The sequence below is a fragment of the Myotis nattereri genome, assembly GCF_964212035.1.
Source record: "Myotis nattereri genome assembly, chromosome: 12".
Lineage (NCBI taxonomy): Eukaryota > Metazoa > Chordata > Mammalia > Chiroptera > Vespertilionidae > Myotis > Myotis nattereri.
In genome coordinates, this window is record NC_138087.1 from 20834829 (window position 1) to 20847806 (window position 12978).

The following is a 12978-nucleotide window of genomic DNA, read 5'->3' on the forward strand; positions in this document are numbered from 1 at the left end:
GAGGAAGAGAAAGATGTGTTAGTTTAGTTTCACTAGAACCTCAAAGAGCCCTACACTGGCCACCGTAAAAGTTGTCATCTCCTGTCCTTCACCCCATCCGTTATCCTCTCTCAGAAGGACATGTGCTATTATAAGAGTTTGTCACCATATTATGGTTTATACTTTCTGGTTTTTGTCTGTTTCCCTCACTAGAAATATGCTCTTTGTGAGGGCAGAGACCACAATCTGTTGTTGTTGCTGCTCTGTTCTATTTTCCATAGGAAATGCATGGAAAATATGTGCTTAATGTGTAAATATACAGCAGAATAATTTAGTGAAAAGACTGGATTACTAGTCAGACAATGTATTCTAGTCTGGCTCTACCATTAACTAGTTAGGTGTATTACTGAGGTTCCTCTATATTAATACTATGCAATACCCACCTGAAATCTCAGTAACTACATCAAAAAGCATTAATTTTTGCTCACAAGTCTGTAAATTTGCTGGGCTCAGCTAGGCTTGACTACCGTCAACCTTCAGGTTGGGCCAGGTTGTCTCCACATCTCTTCATTCTGAGACCAGCAACTACTTGGAAAATGTTTTCTCCTGGTGACTGGCAGAAGCACAAAGGGGACAGCAGAAACACAAACACCTCTTAAAGCTTCCACTTGGGACTAACACACTGTCACCTCTGCCTACATTTTATTGATCAAAACAAACCATATGGCCAAACCCTACATCAGAGGAACAGGGAAACGTATTCCACCAACAGTATACCACAAACAAATAATATAATTTACACATCAGATAACTGAAATTCATCAAGTTTCAGTTTCTGGGGGGAAAAAAGAACAATTCTAGTCCTGACCATGCACTAGGCTCTTGTGAGGATTAAATGCTTTTGTGCAGACATTATGTAATTAAAGTCGCTTGACAAAGAACTAGACATTATGTAGGTACCAGATAATGACTGCAAATGGCCATTTTCTTATAGAAAGACTACAATCAAAATAATATAATCATTGCTTAGCATAAATTGTATATGAAATATTGTGGGAATAGGAGGTAAAGTTTTCAAGTTGGCCTGCATGATGTTCTTGAGGCTACTTTTATTTATTTTATTTTATTTTATTTTATTTTATTTTATTTTATTTTATTTTATTTTATTTTATTCCTCACCCAAGGATATGTTTTATTGATTTGAGAGAAACATCAATATGAGAAACATCGATCGGTTGCCTCCCATTTGTGCCCTGACTGGGAATCGAACCCGCAACCTTTTGGTATATGGGACAACACTTCAACTGACTGAGCCACCTGGCCAGGGCTCTTGAGGCTACTTTAAAAATAAATAAGAATGACCATTGCAGAGAACTGGGAAGTAGAAAGAGTATAGGGAGAAAGGAGGCTTTAGTTATGTCAGTATTTCCATTTTTAGGGTGAAAAGAATAGAGTTAAAGCAAATGTGGCCCAGAAAATGTCATCTGATAATCTAGATGTTGAGAGAATGAATATATGTTATATTATTTTCTTTGAAGGCTTCATATATTTCATAGTCAAAAATAGAAGTTTTTAAATTATTTTTAAATATGTACCTGGCAGACAGAGAAAGGAAGGAAGGTTTTTCTGGGCAGAAAAATCACAAGTGGTAGGAAAAGCCATTTGGTCTTAATGCGGGAAAACAATGGAAGAGACGAAGACAGAGGAATGGGGAGGGACTATATTAGTTTCCTAGGGCTGCTGTGACAAATACTACAAATAGGTGGCTTAACATAACAGAGATGTATTGTCTCACAATCCTGGAGACCAAAAATTTGAGATCAAGGTATAGGCAGGGTAGATTCCTTCTGAGAGCTCTGAGGAAGAATCTATTCCATGCTTCTCTCCTAGCTTCCATGATGGCCAGCAATCCTTGCTATTCCTTGGCTTATGTATACATCACTCCAATCTCTGCCTCCGCCTTTACATGGCATTCTACTTGTATGTTTCTGTCTTCATGTGGCCATCTTCGCACTGCATGTCTCTGTGTCCAAATTTCCTTTTCTCACAAGGATACCAGGCATGTTGGGTTAAGGGCCCACCCTACTTCAGTATGACATCATCTTAACTCAACTAGGATCCTATTTTTCCACAAAATCACATTCTTATCTTCAGTTTTTGTCCTAGCTCCAAAGTTCTGGGAATTAGAACGTCAACAGATCTTTTTGGAAAACACAATTTAACCGATAAGAGAGGATCAACATAATGTTACTATTTTCTGGCTATTATTATCAACAAATGTTCATATTTACTAAAGAATTCAAACAAATAGCATAATATGTTGTTAAAAGACATCCTCAGGGGACCTGTGACTTAGCTGACTATGGAAGAAGGATGATGCTTTCTGTGTTTCTTCCATCTATTCATGTGCCTCCCAGGCTAACCCACATTATGCTCTGCCTCACACCAGCCCACACTGAGTGACTCACCATCCTGCCCCACTGTCCTCTGCTGAACAGTTTCATCATCCAAAGAAAAAACTCTGGCTACTGCCAGCACCGCCACTGCAATGTTGAAGTTAATTTTTAACCCTGGGCTCTTCAGCAAGTAACTTGAACACCAAGATCGGGCACCAAGGTTCTGTCTCATACTTTCATTTCTGCTTTAGAAAACTTTATTAGTAAATTTCACAATATAGATGCTGATTAGGCAGAATTTTTAGTCCTTCATAATCTAGTTCCCAATTTACAACTACAAAAATAGTGAACGATTTCAAATCAGTTCTGACTGCCGGGCTCATCCCTTCTTAAATGTGGACTCTAAGCAGGAAATGTGGAAGTACTTGTGTTAGTTGCCGGTTAGTACTGACATCCGAGGTCCCTGGTTCTGTAACACAGACTTTTTTTGGCCTGGGTTACTGACATAGTATTCTGAAATCTCTGATCTTGGATTTTTGTCTTAGCTCCAAAGTTCTGGATTCCAAACTCTGCTTACAAAATCCAGGAACCTGGAGTATCAACTGGTCTTCTCCCTGGCTCTTCCTAAACGTGACCCCTCATGTGCTGACTCTTATCATATCCACTGTTCTACCTACCTTATTAACAACCACAGAATTGACCCCAACCTGCCAAAGTCCTCCTAGCCTGATTCAACTCCTGTCCTCCCTATCCCTATCCTTTATCTCTATCTTTCTACTCTAAATCTTCCTTCTCTCATGTCTACCCAACTCATGGCATGATTGTAAGCATAAAGGAATGGTTAATGTGACATATTTTTAAAAGCTAATTATTACAACTCACAGTGCTCCCTCTGTTGGAGCCTTAGACAAGACGCCTAGTATATCTGTCTCACTAGATACAATAAATCTCTAAGACAATAATTACGATTTATGCATTTGCCAACTCTAATACAGGAAGTAGCTAAATCTGCAATGTGTTCAGCTCTGGATAATTTTAAACAACTTTTAGACACAATTGAGACTATTTATAGCATTCACAATGTGTATGCCTTAAAGACTGTCCTCTATAAACCTTATTTTATCACTTCCCTTAAAATTTAGTGTCCACAAAGTATTTAAGAAAAGCTACTGTGAGTCCAGCTGGTGTGGGTCAGTACTTGAGTGTCAACCCATGAACCAAGACAAGAGGCCACTGGTTTGATTCCCAGTCAGGGCATGTACCCAGGTTGTGGGCTCAATCCCTAGTAGGGGACGTGCAGGAGGCAGCCAATCAATGTTTCTCTGTCATTGATGTTTCTATCTCTCTATTCTTCTCCCTTCCTCTCTCTCTAAAAAAATCAATTTTAAAAAAAATCTTTAAAAAAAGAAAAGCCACTGTGAGTGGCCTGGATATTTTCCAAGCTCTAGATACCATTCTTAGTCACATGGAATGTGGAATGGGCTAGACACCTTGGAATTGCTCTTGTTAAACTGGTGTAAGCAATTGACCCAACAGTTTTGAGAATCATTATTTGTTTTACAAGTTCCTGTGAGGAAAGCTATGCAGTTGTCTTGTGAAGTAGCTTCTTAAAAGGCTTTTATTTTGTCTGGATATGATAAGGATCATTACATGGTATGTCTAACTGATGACTTAGTGCTCTTTCAGTGGATAGAAACTTCTATGGGAAAAAGAATTAGACAGTAAGTACCAATGACTTAATACATGCCATGTTTCCAATTCGATTTGCTTTGATAAAAATCAAATAATCCCCAGGAACACAAATATTTATCTACAGCGATTAGACAGTCTGTTAAAATTGGCATTCTCAGCCTCTCCAAAAGCCTCTCATTTGTCCTTTATATGACCTACACATTGTCAAGAGGTTAACAATGTTGGAAAATTCCTGTGGTCTTCTTAGTTTTTGTGCTATCTGGCAGAGAAACATCAGGACCCTTACTTTTCTTTTCAACATAGCATGTGCTTTATTCACAACCAGTGCTCCTCTGTCTTGATTAACAAAATAGGAAACAGATATTTTAATTCTAAATGTACTGTAAATTCATAACATTTTTCCTTTGAAGTAAAATGTTTTATATGAGTACAATGACACAGGAAAAGAATTCATATAATCAGAAGGCTGGACAATTAAAAAATAATACTTTGTCCTCAGTAAAATAGTCCAAGATTTTAAAGGTAACCTGGTATTATTAAAGAGTTTGGTAAAGTGACTTTTAAATGTGCTAGTTTTTATATTATGCTGTATATTTTAAAACACAATTGAGCCCTAAATGCAATTACATACCACATTCCCTATGTACAAAGATTATTCTTTCCTATTTAGACATTGTTTTAAGTATTACATTTTGCCTCGATATCAAGTATCCTGGCACCAAGGTTAAATGTACCTTTAAAAAAGATAAGCTATCTACTACAATAAAACCATAGTCGATAAGCCCTTTTATCAAATATGCCAAGTACATGTTAAATCATAAAATATATAGGACTAACTATAGAGGACACCTTCATACTTTCAAGGTTACTATCTTTATATACATACCTAATGTGCTTTCAAACAAGACTGAAAAAAATAATAATTTATTATTAGTAAGATATGACAATCAAAATCATAGGTGATTTTCATGTCCTTCAATGAGTCTTGGATGTTTAGAAGGAAAATGCAGCGGGAAGGGAAATCCTCAGATAATAACATCAGGAAAGGAGGTTAGACACCAATTCTAAGGGAGATGGAAGTCTCGTAGATCTCATTAAGTTTATCGGCTGCCGGGGAAAGTTGGGGGGCAGGAGGGAGTGGTATAAGAGATCAACCGAAGGACTTGTATGCATGCATGTATGCATAACCAATGGACATGGGACGCTGGGGGGTGGGGGAGGCCAGGGGATAGTCAAGGCCGGGGGGAAAAAAAAGACACATATGTAATACCCTTTGTAATACTTTAAGCAATTAAAAAAATAAATTAAAAAAAAAAAAAGTTTATCGGCTGCTTCTAAACAGTTCTTGAGAGACCTTAAAAGTGTCGTTCTGAACTCTCTATCTTCCATTGACAATTTTGTCCTGTTTCTTTGTCTCCGCATTTTGTTATGCTTCCTTGGTGCACCCCCTAGTGGTCTTTGTTCGCAGTCTTATAGTTAAATCTTGATTGTTGTAGCTAATTCCAGGGAGGGTTTGCCTTCCAGGCCAAGTGGCTATGAGAATCAGCTGTGTCTGCAGTGAGAGAACTTCTGTCCTCTAGGGAGGTGCTAATCTAGCCTTTGCCTGAGGCTATCCGGCAAATGCCTCTGTGCAGGGCTTGGGCGGGGCAGGTCGCACAGGATCAACAGGGTGGGCCGGAGAGAGCAGTTATGGCGGCTCTCAGTCCTGTCCCCAGGGGCTCTGCCTCTCTGAGTCCCAGCACTCGCTGCAAACCTCAGAGAGAAAGCTGCACTCGCTCTGACCGAAGCCAGACAGTCCCGCTTCTCCCGTTTGAGTCTGGGTCCCTAAAGACTCGCCTGTATCTGGAGCTCAGAGTCTGCGACTCCCTCCCGATTGAAAACGCCAACCACGCCCTCCGCCGCCAGGCCGCTCCGCGCACTCCGCACCTCAGAATTTGACTTCAGCACTGCGCCTCCTCTGAGTGTCCATATGCGTTTCTCTTTCCTCCTAGTTGTAGGACTTCCACTCAGCCAGCGTTCCTGTGGTTCTGGGTGATGTCCATTCCGTTTTTTAGTTTCACTTTTGAAGTAGTTGTTCAAGGCAGCAAACTCCTGCGTTAACCTATGCCGCCATCTTGGTTCTCCCCGGAAGTCTCTAAATGTTTTATACAGATTCCCATTACTCTGTGTGATAGCATGTTGCTAATGAAAGCAAAGCAGTGGGCCACGATTTCTCTTAAAGTGACTTGTAGCCTACCTTCTATTGTCATCTCCTCTCCCCAAATTCTTTCTTGGACCTTCATTCCCTTCCACTTCCCTCTACCACTGTCTATGTACCTTACCCACTAAGCACCCTTCCTCTCCTCTCTACCACTATTTTCCCATTTCCTTTGCCTCCTTCAGACAGATCTTTCCCAGGGAGCCTATTCGGACTATGTTTATCCCTATCTTAGCACTACAGCTTCACTCTCACACACTCAAGGATCTGCATTCAGCACTTGGGGGGAGTGTGTGTATGTGTGTGTGTGTGTGTGTGTGTGTGTGTGTAAGAGCTTGGGTTCCAGGGTCATCCACCTATGCTCAAGACCCAGCTCTGCCCTTCCTATACTGTGAGGTAGGGTAAGCCTCAGTGCCCCCATCTGTAAAGTGAGGATTATAACAGGAATATTGTGAGGACAAAATGAGGCAATGCAAAGAGAGCACTCAATACAATGCTGGTAGCGAGTAAACACACAATAAATCCTGGTTATCATTATTGTCATATTTATTATTTCAAACACAGAGGCAATTCTCTTCAGTGCAAAGGCAAACTTTTTGGTATCATTTTGTATCGCCCTGTAAGCTTGGTGACTGCACTGTTTGAACTAAAAGCGGAACAAATGATGCAGGAAATCACATGCTCTTATGTGGCAAAGAAACACAAGCTTTGAAATACAAATAACAGGTGATTCAGGGTGGGAAAATCACTATGCTTGGTTCTTTAATAGATTGAGTCCTCAGATAAAAGCATGCTAGGTCTACACAATGAAGTAAAGGACTGATCGGGGGTGGGGGGTACGTTTATCAGCAAGTAAAGGTAAGTTTTTTCCTTCCTGCATTGGATGCATAAATATAGACAACTAAACAGTGTACTTGATTATCCTCTTTAAAAAAAAACATTTTCACTTCGCACAACTTATTCTGACAATATCAGGGAAAAAAACAACAAAAACAAACAAGCAAACAAAAGCCTCCCTAATACCAGTGTGGGAGGGGCCAGCCGAAGGGAGAGGTGGGGGACTAGACTTACTGCCATGTGAAAACCTGGAGGGAGCTGCTGATAGAGCTGGAACCCCTGATGACAAAGAAAATGGGCCGGGAGGAGTGTGTTGTCTAACAGCTTCAGTAATTGTATCTGAGGACAGACTTGGAATTGCTTTCAAGTCAGTTAACTGAATTGTCTTTGGAAGATTTCAGCTTAACTCTTAGAACCTCATTTGTTTAGTGGTAACTTTGTCAATATTTTAAATGTGTGTTTATAGTGTGGAAGGGCCAGGACCTTTAGAAACCCAATCATTAAGGTAACACCAGAGAGGAAGAGAGAGAGAGAGAAAGGGAGAGGGAGAGAGAGAGAAAGAGAGAGAGAAGAGAGAGAGAGAGAGAGAGAGAGAGAGAGAGAGAGAGAGAGAGAGAGGTGTGGCTAAGAATTGGCAAAACAAAAAATAGCTCCAGCAGGGCCTGGTTGTGACAGAACAGCCTCCTTGCCTACTAAAAGGAAATTGCCAAAATAGACACACCCCCTAGACCAGTGGTTCTCAACCTTCCTAATGCCGTGACCCTTTAATACAGTTCCTCATGTTGTGGTGACCCCCAACCATAAAATTATTTTCGTTGTTACTTCATAACTGTAATTTTGCTACTGTTATGAATCATCATGTAAATATCTGATATTCAGGATGTATTTTCATTGTTACAAATTGAACATAATTAAAGCATAGTGATTAATCACAACAACAATATGTAATTATATATGTGTTTTCCTATGGTTTTAGGCGACCCCTGTGAAAGGGTCATTCAACCCCCAAATGGGGTCGCGACCCACAGGTTGAGAACCGCTGCCCTAGACAAGTGTAAGTACAGCAAGGCATTCCAAAGTCAAATACAAATGAGTGTTTATTATCTTTCATCTTTTGTAATCCAGACCTCTGTTCCCAAGCATTTGTGTGGATAATTGGAAAATGACAGTATAGCACATTTATTTCCTTAAGTCTCCATTTCTCGCAGGGCAGATGAGCTATGACACACCTAAGGCGGACAGTCCATGTAGCAAAGGACATTGTGCTTCTCGGTCATCCAGTGGTCATCCACCCTCTTACCGTCCTTCCCAGCCTTGAATGTGCACACGCTCTCATGCCAACAGAGAGGCTCCAAACGGTCTTTTGTTTTCATGCTCCTGATCTTCCCAGTCTTCACACTCTTCCCCAGATATTGCTTTATTTCTCAGGCAAAATATTTATATCTCTACTGTACCTTATTTTGTAGCTGATTTGTTGTTCTCTCTCCAATTGTGCTTTTTTGAAAATGCCACTGCTGGAAACCCATTACGACTTTGTACTGGAAGAAAAGAAAAATTACTCATCCTGGGCAAGGTAAGAACTAGGGCCTAAAGGGTAAAAGCATATAATCCATTATCTACTTACCACCATATGCACAAACACGATAATTTATGTCACTATTACACAGAGCATAAAATTAGGGCAGAAATCTGTAAAGCCAGTTGAGGTGGCAGTTTTTCATTATTTTCTCTAGTGCAAGCTTGAAAATTTCCATCATAATAAAAGAACTTTAAAAATGTACATGAGAACAGAGAGACCATTTCAGGAGAGCAGATGAAGTGATCTGCATGCTATCTTCTGATTTCAGGTTACAGTCAGCAGCATGCCTATACCTGGCAGAGTACCAGTGTTCCTCTCCCCAGCCTTGGGAAGCTGGTGGGAGGAGAAGGGGTGTTTAGTTTTAGTGCGAGTTACTTCAGTGAGAGAGTGCCCAGTTTTCTTGTTGAGGTGGGCCAGGCATGAAAGGCCAGATAGTCTATTTTTCAAACTAGATGGCAGCAAAGTAATGGAGAGTATGAAGGCTTTTGTGTTGGACAGACTAGATTTGAACTAATTTCTCTGACCTTTTATCCCTTGTAAAATGGAGGTAATATCAGCTGCACAGAGTTATTATATGTGAAGTGCCTACTGATATATCTGGCAAATAATAGATTCTCTATGCATGTTTATTTCCTTCCTTCCTGTCATAGTTTCTGTTGCTAATCATATAAGTTGTTTAAGAAACTCCAAAGACATCTAGATATAACTTTGAAAACATTTTCATTTCTCCAAAACAACAATAAGAGCTTGGCATATTCAGTCACTGGACATTATTAATAGGAGAGCTATTAATAGAGGAGGAACCCATGTCTTTAGATAGATGAGACACCCCATTGTGTGGTGTGTCAGGTAAGACAGTGAAATCTCTGCCAGGGACATGAATTCTCATCTCCACTCTCTCATGAAGTAGCTGTTGCCTTTGAAAAGGACACCTAAGCATTTTTAAGTTCTCCTCTTTCTAAAACTAGAGAATGACGGGCATAGAGACAGCTTAACATATATAAAACTAATAATTTGATATATCACTATATTAAATAGAGAAAAATCAGTCTGGTTTTTCTCAGATATGAAAACTTTCCCTATTGAATTCTGACACAGTAAAATCACTATACAAATATGAGGTTTTGACTCTGAATCAAATGGCTTTGGCCAGAGGCCATAGCAAATAGTCATGGTGTGTGATTATTATTATTCCTACTAGGATGGATGCAGGATTGTGAATTAATTTGCAAGAAGCAGCTGCAAATTAGCTCACGTCCATCCCAGAGAATAAGCAGCATGGGGGACCAGATGTCTGGCGGCAGGCCCCAGCGTGGCCCTGCACCAAACAGTGGCCTCGGCAAGTTACTTCGTATTTCCGAACCTCATCGACTCATCTCTAAGATAAGGCATAGCTACCTTTAAAAGTTGTTAAAAAATTAAATGAGAAAATGCTGGTAAAATGTTCCTAGCAGTGAGTAAGTGCTTATTTTATTCATGAATTTCTACTTTTTGATATAGTATACCAGCTTTTTGTCAATAATGTTGATTCTTCTCAGGGCTGAAATTAAAAAGTTTACTGTTCATGTTTATGATTCATTTCTCATCCTGTGTGTGAGAGGTTGCACATTTGTATGGTTTTATAAAAACAGCAAAATCTTGTTTTTCCTTTTCTTATTGAATTTATTGCGGTGACATTAGTTAATAAAACCATACAGATTTCAAGTGTACAGCTCAATAAAACATCACCTGCTTACTGCACCGTGCACTTACCACCCAAAGTCAAGTCTCTTTCTGTCCCCATTTACCCACAATTTGCCCACTTCCACCTCCCTCCACCTCTCCCGCTTCCCCTCTGGTTATCACCACACTGTTGTCTATGTCTATGTGTCATATTTTTTTCCTTAATTCCTTCAGTTTTTTACCCATGGTCCCAAACCTCCTCCCCTTTGACAGCTGTTAGTCTGTTCTATATTTCTATGCTTCAACCAGCAAAATATTAACAAAACAGCAAGAAGAGAGCATTCACTATGGCTGGGCAGTCATGGAGACAAGAGGGACTCACAAAAGCCTGAAAGGATTTACAGATTGGCTGGCTCTCAGTAGGAAACTGTCTTTCCATCAAAAGCCACAGATGTCTCTAAAGCCCTTTCCACCGCAGCCCTCATCACAGGCAATTTGTGAAGGCACCTGGTCAAGACAATTTGCAATTCATCCTTGAATAACAGAGGAATCACACCTCCAGCATACCCGGAGAACTCAAAGCTAAGACATGAAATGGGCTGCATAATACGTGTAACTACAGCTACAAAGTCTGCATTTGAGACGCTGCATTTTGAACAATTGCCAAAGAAGACAGAATTCTGTTAATTGGAAAAATCAGCGTTGATTCGAGAAAGTGACCCATAAAACCTGGACAGTATAGGATACACTAGTAACCCAGCAGGCTGACACTGACACAGATCAGCAGGTGAGTCAAAGCCCAGACGACGGGAAGAAACAAATGCACGAACACAACAACCCAGACGCAGCATTCCCCGGATCACATCTATCATAACCCTAATGGACTGAATAGACCACAAGCTGCTGTTCCTTTCTAAACCTCTCTGTGGTGTGTGAAAGCTTTGCTATATATAAATTACATATATTTTTACAATTGTTTAGGTTGAGTTTTTCTCAAAGATGACCCATAGTTTTGTAAAGAAAAATCAGGTGAACTGGTTTGTCAGCATACAACATTTACAGAGAAACATGCTCATAACAGTCATAATCCTATTTGAGTGTACTGTTGTATAAATATTACAAAGATTGATTTTCACTATTATAATTTTGAGGCCTCTCACCACAAGATGGGGTTCAGAACACTTACGTAAGTTGGCTATCCTTTTAAAAAATATATATATATACCTTTATTGATTTCAGAAAGGAAGGGAAAGGGAGAAAGAAAGAAACATCAATGATGAGAGAGAATCATTGATTGGCTGCCTCCTGCACACCCCCTCCTGGGGATCGGCCCTGCAACAGGGCATGTGCCCTTGACCAGAATTGAATGCAGGACCCTTCTGTCCACAGGCCAATGCTCTATCCACTGAGCCACACCAGCTAGGGCTAAGTTGGCTATCTTTATTTAGGGGTTCAACATAATCACTGGTGCTCCCAGAGCAGAACAGATTCTAGGGCTTTACTGATTTAAAAAAAGATTATCTTACTGTTTCCGGGGCAAATTGAAAAAGCAAATTATCTCTCTTTACTCATAAGTCTTTCATAATATTTAACTCCTTATTTTCCTCCTTCCCTTATATCCTCACAGTTTCTTTCTCCAACAGTTATTAATCTTTTTATCACCTCCATCAATGAGGAAATAATTTCTTTAACTGATGAGACAGTTGCCCCAATTTACTGTCTTTTCAAAGACAGACTTTCCCCACAAAGGAATCACTGCCAGAAAGTTCCACCACCTCCTCCACCCCCACCTTCTCATCCTTGGAGTAAGAAAACCCAGACACATGCATACAAGTCCTTAGGTTGATCTCTTACCCCCCTCCCTCCTGCCCCCCAACCCTCCCCGGCCTTCCTGCTGCAGTTTGACAATCTGTTTGAGGCAGCTCTGCCTCTGTATCTATTATTGTTCAAAAGTTTATAATGGTCTCTATTATCCATGAATGAGTGAGATCATGTGGTATTTTTCCTTCATTGACTGGCTTAATAACCAATGGACATAAGACACTGGGGGATAGGGGAGGCTAGGGGACTGTCAAGGGCGGGGCGGAAAAAAGGACACATATGTAATACCCTTTGTAATACTTTAAGCAATAAAAAAAAAAAAATGATCTAGCAAACTGAAAAAAAAAAAAAAAAAAAGAAAAGAAAACCCAGACGCGTATCTGGACCTGAAATGGCTCTTGCCTGAGAAAGCACGAACCTTTGAGACAAGAGAGGAAATGCTTTAGACAATAGCAGAAGCTACACAGTCCACAAATGCTCAACTCTCCACCACACCCATTGGTGGAATTTGTTACCAGTAAACACACATTGCTCTAAGCACCGTTTTTTTATTAGAGATGAAAGAGAAAAATCATCTGTTCTTAAAGTCAACTCCAAATATGATACATATGAAAAATGGATATTTTTGCTGAACTAGAAACTAGACAGGGAAACCATTGGCTACCTAAAAGAGTGTTCTTTTCCATGTACCCTGAGCTCAATCTTTCTCTCCTGAAACCCCAAGATGGGCAGTAATTTCAAAATTGTAAAATAATGAGGGCAGGAAACATGATGGAAAAATAATGAAACACTGTTTGAAATCTTATCAAAATTCC